The sequence below is a fragment of the Agelaius tricolor genome, unplaced genomic scaffold, assembly GCF_023055355.1.
Source record: "Agelaius tricolor isolate 1412-34295 unplaced genomic scaffold, bAgeTri1.0.p SCAF_2, whole genome shotgun sequence".
NCBI classification, from domain to species: domain Eukaryota; kingdom Metazoa; phylum Chordata; class Aves; order Passeriformes; family Icteridae; genus Agelaius; species Agelaius tricolor.
This window is the reverse complement of record NW_027269262.1, coordinates 46,367,779-46,381,309: the sequence shown is the minus strand read 5'-3', so window position 1 is coordinate 46,381,309 and position 13,531 is coordinate 46,367,779. Positions and strand designations below refer to the sequence as shown.

At 36.6% G+C, this 13,531-nt stretch overlaps 1 protein-coding gene across 5 annotated transcripts in view; it reads right to left on the bottom strand.

Annotated features, from left to right (window-relative positions):
- Positions 1-13,531, bottom strand: part of DLGAP1 (DLG associated protein 1) — a 401,400-nt gene that overhangs the window by 251,235 nt on the left and 136,634 nt on the right. The window lies entirely within an intron of this gene.

Here is a 13,531-nt window from a genome sequence, read left to right as displayed (position 1 = left end):
ACACCATGGAATCCTGCTGTCTGTGTCTGGAAAAGCAGAGGAGAATGGTGAGAAAACCTGAACCACCCAGCTGTATACATGGTGCTTCCCACACCAGCATTCGATGGGTAGGGGACAAAATTGCAATGGGAAGCCACTGCACATTTAAATATATAATTTTTTTAAAATTATATAAACTGAAAATACTTATTTATGAGCCATTTTCTCTCTCTTGTAAGCAAAGTCATATACATGTTTTTCTCTCTTATTTCTCCAGTACTACTTATGGAGGCTAACAAAAATAAATGGCTTTCCTCTGTGTTCTATATTTGTTCTCTATGAGTCATCTCACTATTTAAGTTTTGTTTCTGATCACCTAAAGGTCTAGCCTATTTTATTCTGTCTTTTTTTATGGGAACAATTTGAAAGTACAAGCCAGAATAAGTGTGAATATTTTGTCTTGTAAAAGCAGCTAACATCTCAAATCAAAATTTTGCTGTAAAGCATATTAAAGGAAAATAAATTCACAGCTAAGGGTGCTTTGATACTAGCCTTGGACTATACTGAAGATTTATCACTACAATAACTTGTTTGATATGTTCTTAAGTTATTTTAATCACTTGATGCTCATTCAAAGAAATACCTTTCCACGCCACAATTAGCTATTGGGGGCTAGTTGTCAGAAAAAGCAAGTAAAAATTTTCAGAGCAAAAATAACCTGAAAATTCCTTTGGAAGCGGGATCTTAGTAAGCACATCTTAAGTAAACATCAAGCTTTGGATTGAAATTCTTTCAAGTAACCACTAAGAGGACAGGAATAGCCTCTGTACACAAGAGGTGATTATTCCTGGGAATTCCTTGACCTCTAAAGCAGTCAAACAGATGACAGCTGCAGCCTCCTCTTTGTTACTTTCTTTGTTTTTATTGTGAATCCTGTTTCAAAGATAAACAATTCTGACACTGCTTCAGAGTCTCTGACATTACTGTCAGGATAGAAACATTCTAGTGTTTTTAGTACTAGTACTCCAATGACAGCACTTGCTGTAGAGCTGGCTTTGGGGGCCTGCCTATCCCTTGAAGTACGTAACTATCTTTAGTGTATTTCTTCTTAATTCTAAATTTAAATTTCCGGTTCTTTCTCTACAGTTGGTCTTTCTTGGTTGGTTGTACAGAAGTACAGTTTTTTTTTTTTTGTCAGAAGTGGGAGAAAACAATATGTTCAATGTAGGAAAATGAGATGATAAAATTATCAGATTGGCAGTGGGATCAAGAGAGATGTACAGAACTAGAAACTGCCATTAAATTATTTCAGAAATGTACAGATTTCCTGTTGACAGGATCTCTTTTCAGGAAGGCTTTAATTTGCCTATAATATTGACTACATCATAAGCATTTCAGATTTTCTGTGAGAGTATAAAATTGACTGAGTATATTTAATTTTAGCAAGTAAACTGGATTGATTTTTTCTTATAACATCTCTTTAGGGAGCTTAGCTTACAAACATAAATCTCAAAAGGAACAAATCCTCCAAGTCCTTAGGAGGAGCCTTGAGTTGTGAAGACTTCTCTGAACCCATTGAAACTCCCATGCTTTGGTTGAGAACCTTGCTGAAGCTGGACTCAGATGGGTTTCTCTTAGCTGACAGAATTTCCTGGATAAGAGAAGTTTTAACTTGTCAGATGTATTTAGTGATGACAGAGACACTGAAGGCAGGCAATGTAAAGGTATCACCTGCAGCACCCAAGTGTTAAGCACACTGTAAGCCAGTGCCTGAAGTGTAAAAAAGAGAAAATTTGAAAGTAACTTTCTGCAAACATCTAAGTATATATGACAGAGTTTTCAGAGATGGCCATGGACTACTGTGCTTCAGATTCTGTACAAACAGATGGCACTATCCCTGTCAACAACCCAAACTAAATCAACATTGACCTAATAGTTTTAAAATTTCTTTAATTCTTCAAATGTTTTGGTCTTTCTTATTTGTGCGTGTCTATGCATGCCAGCCTTCTCTGACCACTTACCCTATTTTTTATTTAATCAGAGAGGTACAACCTGAAGAGGTTCACATAAAAGCAAGATGATGATGGAGTGTACAGAATGACTTCTGTGTGAGGGACAAATGAATAGAGTAACATGACAAAAAAAGAGGAAATTGAATCATGGAAGATTATGAAAACAACCGTAGGACATTAAATCAAGCTGATTAAGAGTCACATCAAAAAAGTGATGCCTCAGGTTTTAGCTTTTATATTTTTCAGATTCTGTACCGCTTTAGTGTGTAGTTCTGAGCTTCATATTAAGGGATAGTAAGCTCTCTCCATAGAGTAGGTGGACAAAACAATTCCTTCTCTAGCTGAGGACCAAGGACAATCTCAGGCCCAAGAGCATAAACAACATGGACTGAAGAGAGAAAAACTATAAGGATGGGACTTCAAAACCTGAAGCTGTAACTGGACAATTAACTCCAATATGCTAATGAACCAGAACCTATAAAAGTGAGAAACCTCAGGACTGGTCATCCATTTTGTGTCCATTTTGAGTTCATCTTGGGTGTAGCTCTGACTTGGCTCTTGTACTGCCCACGGTGTTAAGGCCTCCATTGAGGCCTTTTAATAAATACCTACTTTATTTAACTCTGTCTATCCTCTGCTCTAGGTCAGCCTTCACAAGGCATCCAAAGAAAGAAAGCTGAACAAATAAACAAAGAGGGGTGGCTCTTTCTGCAAAGTGCATTTGTACTGTGGGACTCCTGCCACACCAGGTTATGGGGATAAAATCATACCTTCCAAGAGAGGAAAAAAGTGTGGGAAAATTAAATTTCCTAAATTCAGGTAACTAGAAATGTTTAGAAATGTGCAGCTCAGAAAGAGCCAAAGTTCAAGACATCAGGAGGCTAAGACAAAATATGTTTGACATGTTTGTATATTCTTTCTTTTGATCTCCAGTGCATGAAACAGGGCATGGGACAAAATACTTTTGAGCTTGGTGGTAAATTTGATAACTTTTTTGGGTGTTTTTAGATAGATTTTGTTAAAAAGAAACCTGGAAGAAAGTGTGGCAAAGAACAGGAGCAAAGAATAACCCAGAACAGGTGATTAGGGAGCCTGTTGCATCTCCATCATGGGAGATATTGAACATTCAGTTGAACAAGACCCTCCACAACTTGATAACTGCCTATAATTAAAAAATACCTTACTAGGTAAACTACTCTGTGAATCTGTGTGTTTGGGAAACAGACTCTAATCACATCTATACCATTCCTGTGCAGAACACCAATTCACATTGTGATCATTATCATTAAACCAAATTTCAATGAGGAAATGAAGGGCAGGTCTTCAAGTGTTTTATTACTTACTAAACCATTTGAATTCTCTTCTAAATTATGCTTCTTTACACTCCTGAGGTTCTGCTCATATGCATAATTTTTAATTAACAATACATACTGTAAAGGAAATGGATGAAATTTTTGCCTGTTTTTTTTCCCCTATTTTTTTCATCACTTCTTACATTTTATTAAAGTAATTCACAGTGAAGGTGGATAACTATCCATTTTTCTGTACACAATATCAAGATACTGACCTACATTAACAGCCCAAATCTGTTCCATTACAAAGCTGTACTTAGTGGGGCTTTATAGATACTTCAACCTCTCAATGACGGTGAGTACCTGAGATGACAAATGGCAGATAACCCCTGATGTTCAGAAGAGGCCTCTTTCAGATGATGATTTAGTGCATATTAAGCCATTAGAATCAACAATTGTTTTACTTTTAAAGCACTGGGCAGAAACCTCACATATTTGCTACCCAAATGATAGCAAAATAATAATCACTGCAGAAATTAGCATTGCCTAGTAACTACACACAAATGAACTTCTAAAAATTTAATTACAACCACACTAGTGTAGTAGTAATGGGAATACCATAAAGCTTAGCAATGAGCAGAAAACTCAGTCTTCTTCCTATGAAGCCAAGACTGCAATATCACACACATTTATTGAACCTCATTTGTAAAATTAAGAGTCTCCCTCAGACAATTAAAAATCATGCTGAGTACTCAGCCACAGTAAATTACGAATATAATTAAGTAAATAATAAGAAAGCCCAAGTCCCTACTTAAATGCACTGCCAATTCAGCTAATCCAAGCACAGCAAATATTAATGCAATATTTCACCGTCTAAAGCTCAGCTCCTGATCTACAGTAATAATAACACATTAAGGTTTTGTTCATACTCAGAGCAAACCACTTATTTTCCCCAAGACAACTGGAGCACCAGGTTGCCAGTAATAAGCTGCTCATATCTTCCATCATCCTGCTCGGGAAGGCAGGCTGAGAAGATGAGCACTTTTAGCCTGATTGTATTTGCCACCAATTATAGAGTCACAGTCTTTTGATCATTCCTCACTTTAAACTGAAAATAAGCTAACCTGAAGGATTAAAATCAATGCCAACTAAAGGCCTCTGCAAAGTGTGATTTTTAATTACGCTGCCTTGGGAAGTCACTACACAATCACTATTTGCATTCCATTGTTTCTGCATGCATGCATTGTTTGTGCATACAAAGCACAAAAAAATTGCATTTTGGAAAAACCTTCTGCTTTTAGCAGCTGGCACACCAATGAGAAAAAGTTTAAAGTTCTGTATTAGAGATAAACACTATGCAAGAAATGAAGTGTGTCTAAAATTATGCTGACAGCACATGTCACTTGCCAACAATGTACACTAGCATTGATATGAGCTGTTGTTTACAAGCTCACAGAGAAAGGATTAAATGCAATTTAATTAATTCAAACTTAAATATGTATTTTTACCACTATACAGCAGTGTGTGAATGGCAGACATTTCACTGTCTCATTGCAGTTGTATTATTCTCAGCCCAAGCTCATAAATATTAATTGCTTTTGAAACTGAGTTATAAGTCTTCACATGAGATAAAGGAAAAATCCCAAGCACAGGCTTTCCCTCAACATCAATCCACAGGAGGAATAAAATATTCTCTATGAAATGTTCTCGCGTCAGCACCAGGGGGAAGTTCTGCAGTCTATTCTAGTTGGAGGTAAATGGTTTTAATTTGCTTTTCATTGTAACTGAAAGAATCCATTATATAAAGCCTTAATATTTCCAACCTCTTTCTTAATAAGAAGAAGCTTCCACAGCTCCTCACTTGACTACCCCACTGTGAGATTTTTCATGCAGTGTGAATGAAGAATTTGGCTCTAAAGCAGGCAGAAAACTACAAACAGAGGCAAATAAAAAAAAAATCATAAATCCACAATTTTCTGTATCTACCACCACCCCAAGAATGCATTTTAACAGAAATAAAACCCCTAAATTTAATAAAACTTTTTAATGTGTTTTGTTCCATTGCTCATGCCATTAAGACAGTTGAAACTGGGTTGATAGTGCATGCGTATCAATTTGTCAGCACATTAACAGTTCAGTCAGCAGATTCAAGGAAGGAAGGAAGAGCCGGAAGGAAGTGGCGGAAGGAAGGAGGTGGCAGAAGGAAGTGGCGGAAGGAAGGAAGTGGCGGAAGGAAGGAAGTGGCGGAAAGAAGTGGCGGAAAGAAGTGGCGGAAGTGGCGGAAGTGGCAGAAGGAAGTGGCAGAAGGAAGTGGCAGAAGGAAGTGGCAGAAGGAAGGAAGGAAGGAAGGAAGGAAGTGGCGGAAGGAAGGAAGTGGCGGAAGGAAGGAAGTGGCGGAAGGAAGGAAGTGGCGGAAGGAAGGAAGTGGCGGAAGGAAGTGGCGGAAGGAAGTGGCGGAAGGAAGTGGCGGAAGGAAGGAAGGAAGGAAGGAAGTGGCGGAAGGAAGGAAGGAAGGAAGGAAGGAAGGAAGGAAGGAAGTGGCGGAAGGAAGGAAGGAAGTGGCGGAAGGAAGGAAGGAAGTGGCGGAAGGAAGGAAGGAGAAGGAAGGAAGTGGCGGAAGGAAGTGGCGGAAGAAAGGAAGTGGCGGAAGGAAGGAAGTGGCGGAAGGAAGGAAGTGGCGGAAGGAAGGAAGTGGCGGAAGGAAGTGGCGGAAGGAAGTGGCGGAAGTGGCGGAAGGAAGGGGCAGAAGGAAGTGGCAGAAGGAAGTGGCGGAAGGAAAGAAGTGGCGGAAGGAAGGAAGGAAGTGGTGGAAGGAAGGAAGGAGAAGGAAGGAAGTGGCGGAAGGAAGGAAGTGGAGGAAGTGGCGGAAGGAAGGAAGGAAGGAAGTGGCGTGCGGAAGTGACGGAAGTGGCGGAAGGAAGGAAATTTTAGGCCATGATTATTATATATTAAAAATTCACTGTGAAGCACTGTATATAGACCCATGAATCCAATTACCCTTGCCATTTGACATATATGTATAGAGAGGAATATTTATTCACACAACATATATGATGAAAGTCTCTGCATTGCACCTGCACAGTCAGGTGAAATGTTACAAACAAATCAACTACAATCTTTTTCTCTCAAGTACTTATTCATCCCTTGAAATTTACAACTAAAGTATCTGTACATCATAGAAGTGGTTGCAGCATAACATAGGTTTAAAAACCTGTGTACCTCAAGTAACATTTCCAGAAATATATAACAGTCCTTCCCAAATTACCCTGGTCTCCATATTTCTCATACAGCCTTTACATTGCATCAATTCCCTTTTGGTAACACATATAGCAGTAAATATGTCAGTAGCACTTCAAGAATTACTGTGCTTTTAAACCACTCTGAATTTTCATCTCTCTATTCCCCAAAATAACATGATGGGCAGTAGAAGACAATAAAAAAGCCCCAAGGTTTATTGTTTCTCCTGGTATACAGTCAAAAGTAGACAATTTCAGAGTACATCTTCCAGAACCTACATGTGAATTTTAAACATGCCCAGCTCGTGATTTTATTGCATGAAATACTACTCCTGCAATCATCAAAAATCCCTTTGCTTTAAAATGCTGAGAGACTGCTTCCAGCCTAAATAGCAATCATGAGGCATTTGAGCAGTTTTTGACACTGAACATGCTAAAAAATGGCATCCAGCTGTTGCAGGAAGAAACTTTCAATTACGCAGTTGGTTGAAAATGTGCTGTGTAGTAAGGAACTCTACTTGTGCAGTATTATTAGGAATCTGCAAACAGGGGGATACTTTGATAAGCTAATCATACCATCATACCTTTTCATAAAGGTTGAATTTCTATTACCAGAAATCAATCTGTGTAACACATTATCTGTCAAAGTATTTAAAAGGACGTTTATTTCTCTTTACTATATCCTGGTAAAAATTTCTCTCTCTCTCTCTCTCTCTCTTTTTCTTCATGTGGTCCCTGTAATTCTGCTCTTGCTTTGGAGCCAAAGCTAAACATCACTGTGTGGATATGACAGAAGCTTTCCCTGCAAGTTTCCATGGTTAAAACATCTGTATAGGTAATGGCTTTCACATATAGTGCATATTTTTTTATGTTCAGTCATCATCCATTTGCTGTACTTAAAACTCAAACCTTCAAACCTCCTGAACAAGGCTCTAGTTGCACTTGATGTGGAAAAAAAAAGCTGTCAACAGAAAATTCATTATCTTTCCATCATGCTATACTGGGTGGTAAAATGAGGAAACTTTACTCCTGCATGAATTCCCACCAAACTGAACTGTCTTTGTTAGTCAAGGCACAGTAGGGATTATGTCCTGCACAGATAAGCACTCCTTTTGTTCGTAGAGAAATTGCTTTTTTTTTTTAAATCAGTGAAAACCACATATTTTTCTGTCTTGTCAAAGAGAGTACAAAAGACCTAAGCAAGTTCAAACTAACTTGTCAACAAAGCTGATTCAGAAGTGTACAAAATAACTGTATATGTCCCAGGCTTAAATTATGGCAAGCGTAAGCTCCTGATGCACATCTCAGCAAATGAAGTTACATAGTACAGAGTTTATCTTTATTATGCATGAATTTTTTATTATTTAAAAAAATTTAACAGACAACACTGCCAGGTTGACCCAAAAAACATCTTCTCTTTATTTCGTGCTAATAAGCAGGGCATATGAAGACAATTTTATGGAATTGTGAATACGGTACATTAACCCCATTAGGTACAATAGGAGTTTTCTGCTGGCCTATTGCTGCTCTCACTGGCTGCCAATATTGCTGTGAATTGAACAGAAACATAGGTTGAAGCAAAGAGTTTTTTTTAAAAAACCTACACAATGTAATAAGGTTTATTACATCTAACTACACAAGCACTGGTTTTCAATTATATTTTACTGTGACAAAATTGCAAAAAAATATCATCTATTCAGGAGAATTTTTATACATAGTTTTTTTTGATTATAGAGTTCACAGCATAACAGTATGCAAGAGAATGTCAAAGACAGAACACAACTCCTGTAACTGTGTGCTGTTTTTTGCTTAATTCATTTATTGGCTGCTTGATTAGTTAGTTTGTGCAGTACTTAGGAAATGTAAAACAGTAATAAGTGCTAATTAATCATTTATATACCATTCAACTACAGCTGCAAATTGTACAAATATAACAAAAAATATGAGCTGCATACTGGTGGAGCCTATGTTGCTAGTGAACTTCCTTAATTAGAGAAAACAAAAGGGGAAAGCAGTCATAGACAGCAATCAGGGGGATGTAGCTGCAGAAAGCCTGCTCCACAGTGAGCAACAGAAGCAAGAGATGAGGTGAATGAACGATACTAAAAGTGCTGCCCAATTGCTTGTATTAAGGAGAACATATTGCAAAAAGAGGCAGACCCACAAGGAAAAAATGACAGTTTCATTGAATTGCAAATGAGAGGTAATAATTTCAACATCCACTGTGACAGAATACTTCTCTGTGTTATTACAAGCTCTGGTGGATGCTGCCTTAGACCAATTAATGAATGGAATCATTTGATGCAACAGCATTAGTGCAGTAAGGCTGGAGGTGGAAAGGTGCTCCTGATAATGCTTTCTGATGACCTAAAGAACCTGCTCTAACTGGAACAGCAGTTTCTGCTGTCAGAACAACTTAAGAGCTGAGTGATAAAGAAGAGACAACATTTATCGCTTCTTCCAAGTCCAAAATCATGCATAAATGGATGAAGCAAATGGAAGAGAGTACCTAGTGATGGAAAAAGAGCAGGAGAAAGCATGTAGTAGTATGAAACATGCAGAAAGGACAGAGAGATTAGCTGCTCTAAGAAGAAAACTGTTTTGAGTTCTATGAAAACACGCACAATGGATGAGTAGAAGAACTTGCACATCATTTCTGCCAAAAGTTAAATACCTGACAGTTAACAAGGAAGAAAGAAAGGAAGAAAGTTAGTTAGACTAAATGTAGGTGAAAAGGAAACACTTAGAAAATACTTCTGCTATGACTTCCAAAATTATGCAATGAGTAATAAGGATAGTTAAAATGTACAACTAGATAGTAAAAGGTAAAAATAACTAATGGGACAAAAGATGAAAAATTAGGTTAACATTCATCATCATAAGCAATAATATTAACATTCTAAGATACTATTATTTCTATTATATCAAAGGTTTTCCAAATGAGAAGAAAGGAAAGAGAAGCATTTCCGTTTCTTATTTTTTGATGGATTTATCTTCTTTGGCCTGCCAGTATATGCAAAACAGTCTGCAGAGATGCTTTAATAGCACGACATATACGGATTTTTTCTCATTCTTATAGAGAATGCTGAAAAATCTGATGGATGCTTATACTAAGAGATAGAGAAGTCAAAATCATCTTGCTGTACCATTGTTAAACCCATCTAATAATGCCCAAAAAGTCCATCAGAGTTAATTTATAATTTTCAATTAATTTGCTCTGGCACATTATCAGCCCTTTTTATACTTCATTTTTCTGAGTCTTCCTTTTCTTAGTTTGGGGAATTATCATTCTTTTAATTGTTTATTATTTATGAAGTTATCTTTAAGATTTAATTCTAAATTTAAGGCAAGCAAGGTGAAACCTTTTTAGGTATTCTGTACTTTATCTTGTTTACCATAACTATGGTCAAGGAATCAGAGTTTTATGATTCTGGAAGGCATTGAGAGCACTATCTTTCAATGGAGAATATTAAAATGAGATGTAATTCAGAGTTGTGACTTAATGATCATGGAATGCAGAAAAAATTAGTTCATAAATTTTCACAAGAATAGGTGATTTTTTACTGTCTCTGGGCTAGTTAATCTCATAGAAGTCCCACAGAATTAAAAAATACCCCCAGTAGCTAAATCTTCATGACATGCTACAAAAACTTTTATTGTTTAAGCTTGTAATGACATGCTGGGTTCTACGTGCATGACTCACATTTCTAATGAAGATTTTGTAACAAAACTGGCATTATCCTAAGTATATCTCCAGCATTTTCAATAGATCACTTGGTAAACTCTGCATAATGGAAAATAACAACCTTAAGATGGAAAACCATCCTCAGAATATCATCCAGTTGTTTCTTCAGATGGCCCTTGCCTTTTTCCATTTTTTAGTTAAAAAACTACCATTACTGAAAATCAATTCTCAATATGAAAAAATTCCTTTCATATTTTCTGAACAAGTATAGAGTATTTTCTATTCTAATTTTCCATACAAACATACTCTCTAACCCACTAGAAAAATTCTTCTCCTATTTGGAACTTTGTTACTCTTCACTTTTCAAGTTCACTTTTTGTTAACTCTGTGTCGCTAAAGTTCTTCTATTTAAAATGCAGTAATATTTATAAAATAACATATTCAGCAATGGATCATTCAGAGACTTTTTTTAACATAAGCTCTTGAGGAAGTGATTAATAAATGCACTGGGAAAATAAGCAATTAATGTCTTTGGCACTGTCTCTGTATAATGTTGGCTGAATGTCTGAATGTGTTCACTTTGTTCCTTTGCGGCCTGAACTGTTGCTTGGTAATATTGGCTTCTGTCTGCTACATTACAGAAGACATCAGCTCAGAGATGCTTTCATTCTGGGTTACTGAACTTAAAATACCAGAGCAATACAGTATCTAAGTTTTTCAGCACTTGAATTACTCTCAGTTGTAGCAACCACTGGTTATACAAAAGTCAAATGTGTACATTTGCATGTTTTTGATTAATCCATTTTGTGTTCTGGACTTCCTTCACAAACCATGTCTGTCTAGGTGTTTAGCATCTGACTTCCATGCTGAATCCATCACTAAATGGTAGCTTTCACTTAAATATGCTGGCACTCAAAACTTCTCCATATGGCACATTATAGGCATTGCTTGGGTGGTCAGAGTGTCCATGCATAAACCCCAGCCTGTAATTTGCAAGGAAATCTTCACAGGGGAGGAGCACTCATTTAAACTGACATAGACTTCTCCACTGAAGTTCCACTTATCAAAAAGTTAAAAACAAAGTGATGAGTCAAGTATAAAGACTTGGAGAAATGAAAACTTGTCATGAAAATTCAAATCACTACTCTGAATGCTGGATTAATTTTATTAATCATTTTTCAATTAGACTTCTGGCCTCAAGCAATCAAACTTCTTCAGTCGTGTCAGCACTAAAAATGGGTAAGTTTTCCTAAGAAGTAGGCACAATAGACGTTATTTAAAAATAATTTTAACAGGAAAACAAAAAAACTTTCAGAATAAAAGCCTTTACTTGGCATGCAACTACAATGACTACTGGCTTTTTCTCCAATAAAGTATGACTTGATGGGTTTTTAAATAGCTTCCTAGCATTTTTTTCTGAGTGGCCTGAAGAAATAAAATTGTGAGACTGATTTCACGTTTGCAACCAGAATGAGTCACAGTTTAAGATTTTTAATGCACTCTTTGTACAAAACATCATATCATGACATCACTGTGCATCATTCGTATTCATTGCAAATTGCTTTTATAAATAAATTGCTATTACAATTACAAAAAGACTTGGTAAAATAGAACTTCATCAAATATCTTCACCATGATTTGCTTTCACCTGATTTTGTTTTCATTTCTAGGCTGGTAAATTCAGCCCTGTTACTTGGCTGAATGTTTTGTGGCTTTCTGAAAATGCAGATTTTCAATTGAAGTTTTATGGTACCAGATGAACAATTCGGCCAAACCTGTAAACCAGGCCTGAATCTAACATGTATCTACTGCTCTGTTGATTACAACCTCTGCCAAAACTTTCAAAACAACCACATCGGGAGAAGAAACATAGATATCAATATGATATTCTACTTACTGAACTTAAACAAGAGACTTCCTATACATTGCTCAGAATTACTATTGTTCAATACCTTTTTTTGGGTCCCAGAATCAATAAGCATGGTGTGTTAAGGTTGGCCAAGCCAAAAAAAAAAAAAAAAAAAAAAATTAAAAAATTATACAGTAACCTGTGTGATTTACCAGAGCTGTTTGCAACAATAACCAAAGTTTCCTTACATCCCATTATCTCCAGTTATCATCCCATTATCTTCAATAACACTGTTTTTATCTGGGAAGATTTTTATTCTTCAAGAATAATTATCAGAAAGAATGTTTTGTAGCAATATCCAGTGTACCCTAGTACTGCATTGCGACAGACATTAAAACCAGGAAGGTCAAAGAAGATCCAAGTCATAGAACTGCTGCCATGGTAGGAGAGCTTATCTACTTCAACTCTCAAGGGTCTTGCTTAAGGCAACACATGAGGCTGTAGTTACTGGCCTATAGCCAATCCACCTCATCTATGCAAGCAGTTACCTTTCCTGACTCTTATTTGCTCACTATCAAAATGAAAATTTCTTTTTCTATAGCCACATTTCCCCCCAATACTTTCTTCCACTTTAAAGGTAAAAAAATATTTCAACTTGTGATGGGCAGAAAACTGTTGAAAACCACACAGTACCTCGAGATCCTAAACATTATAATACAGAAGTCCTGGTGAATGAAGGATTTTGTATGTAAAAATTTGAACTGGTCTCGTATCTGTTCTGAAACCAATTCACTGATGTGTCATTCCATACAGGAAGATGAACTGGCCATAACTGACAATTTCATTGGCAATACTGAAGTGGAAGCTATTATTCCTCAAAACCAGAGGGATTGATATACAATACCAAGGAGGATGGTTGGTGTTTGTAGAGCTGTTCCCAATGCCATAAGTGGCTCAGAAGCACAACAAACAAACAAGTGTAGCCTCCTTGCAACAATCTAGACAAAGATGTCCTATGCGCTTCTGGGTTGTGTTTCTCTATGATGTAAAAAAAAAAAAGTATCAGAAGAATTTGTGTACATTTAATTATGCCATACAAGCATACTGAGAAAGTTAAAATGGTTGTCAAAGTAATCATAAGATATGAAAGAAATGATAACTATCCCAACTCAAATATTAATTTATGTTTTAAAAAAAACTTCCTCAAGAATCAAAAAATTAGCAGTTTGTCTTTTTTTCAACCACCCAGTTTAAAACTGTTTCTCTGAAATTTGATTTCATATGCAGGGCCCTCATGGTCTTATATTTTACAGAGCTTCCACACAACCTGTACTTCTCCAGATCACAGTGATTTGAATGCTATGAAGGAGTCCTTTTCACTCCATTTTAACTGTCCTTTTAGTATTTTAAGTTAGTTTCATGCATATACACAAATTCACAATGCCTCTAAACATAAATTTTGGGTATAACCATACTGC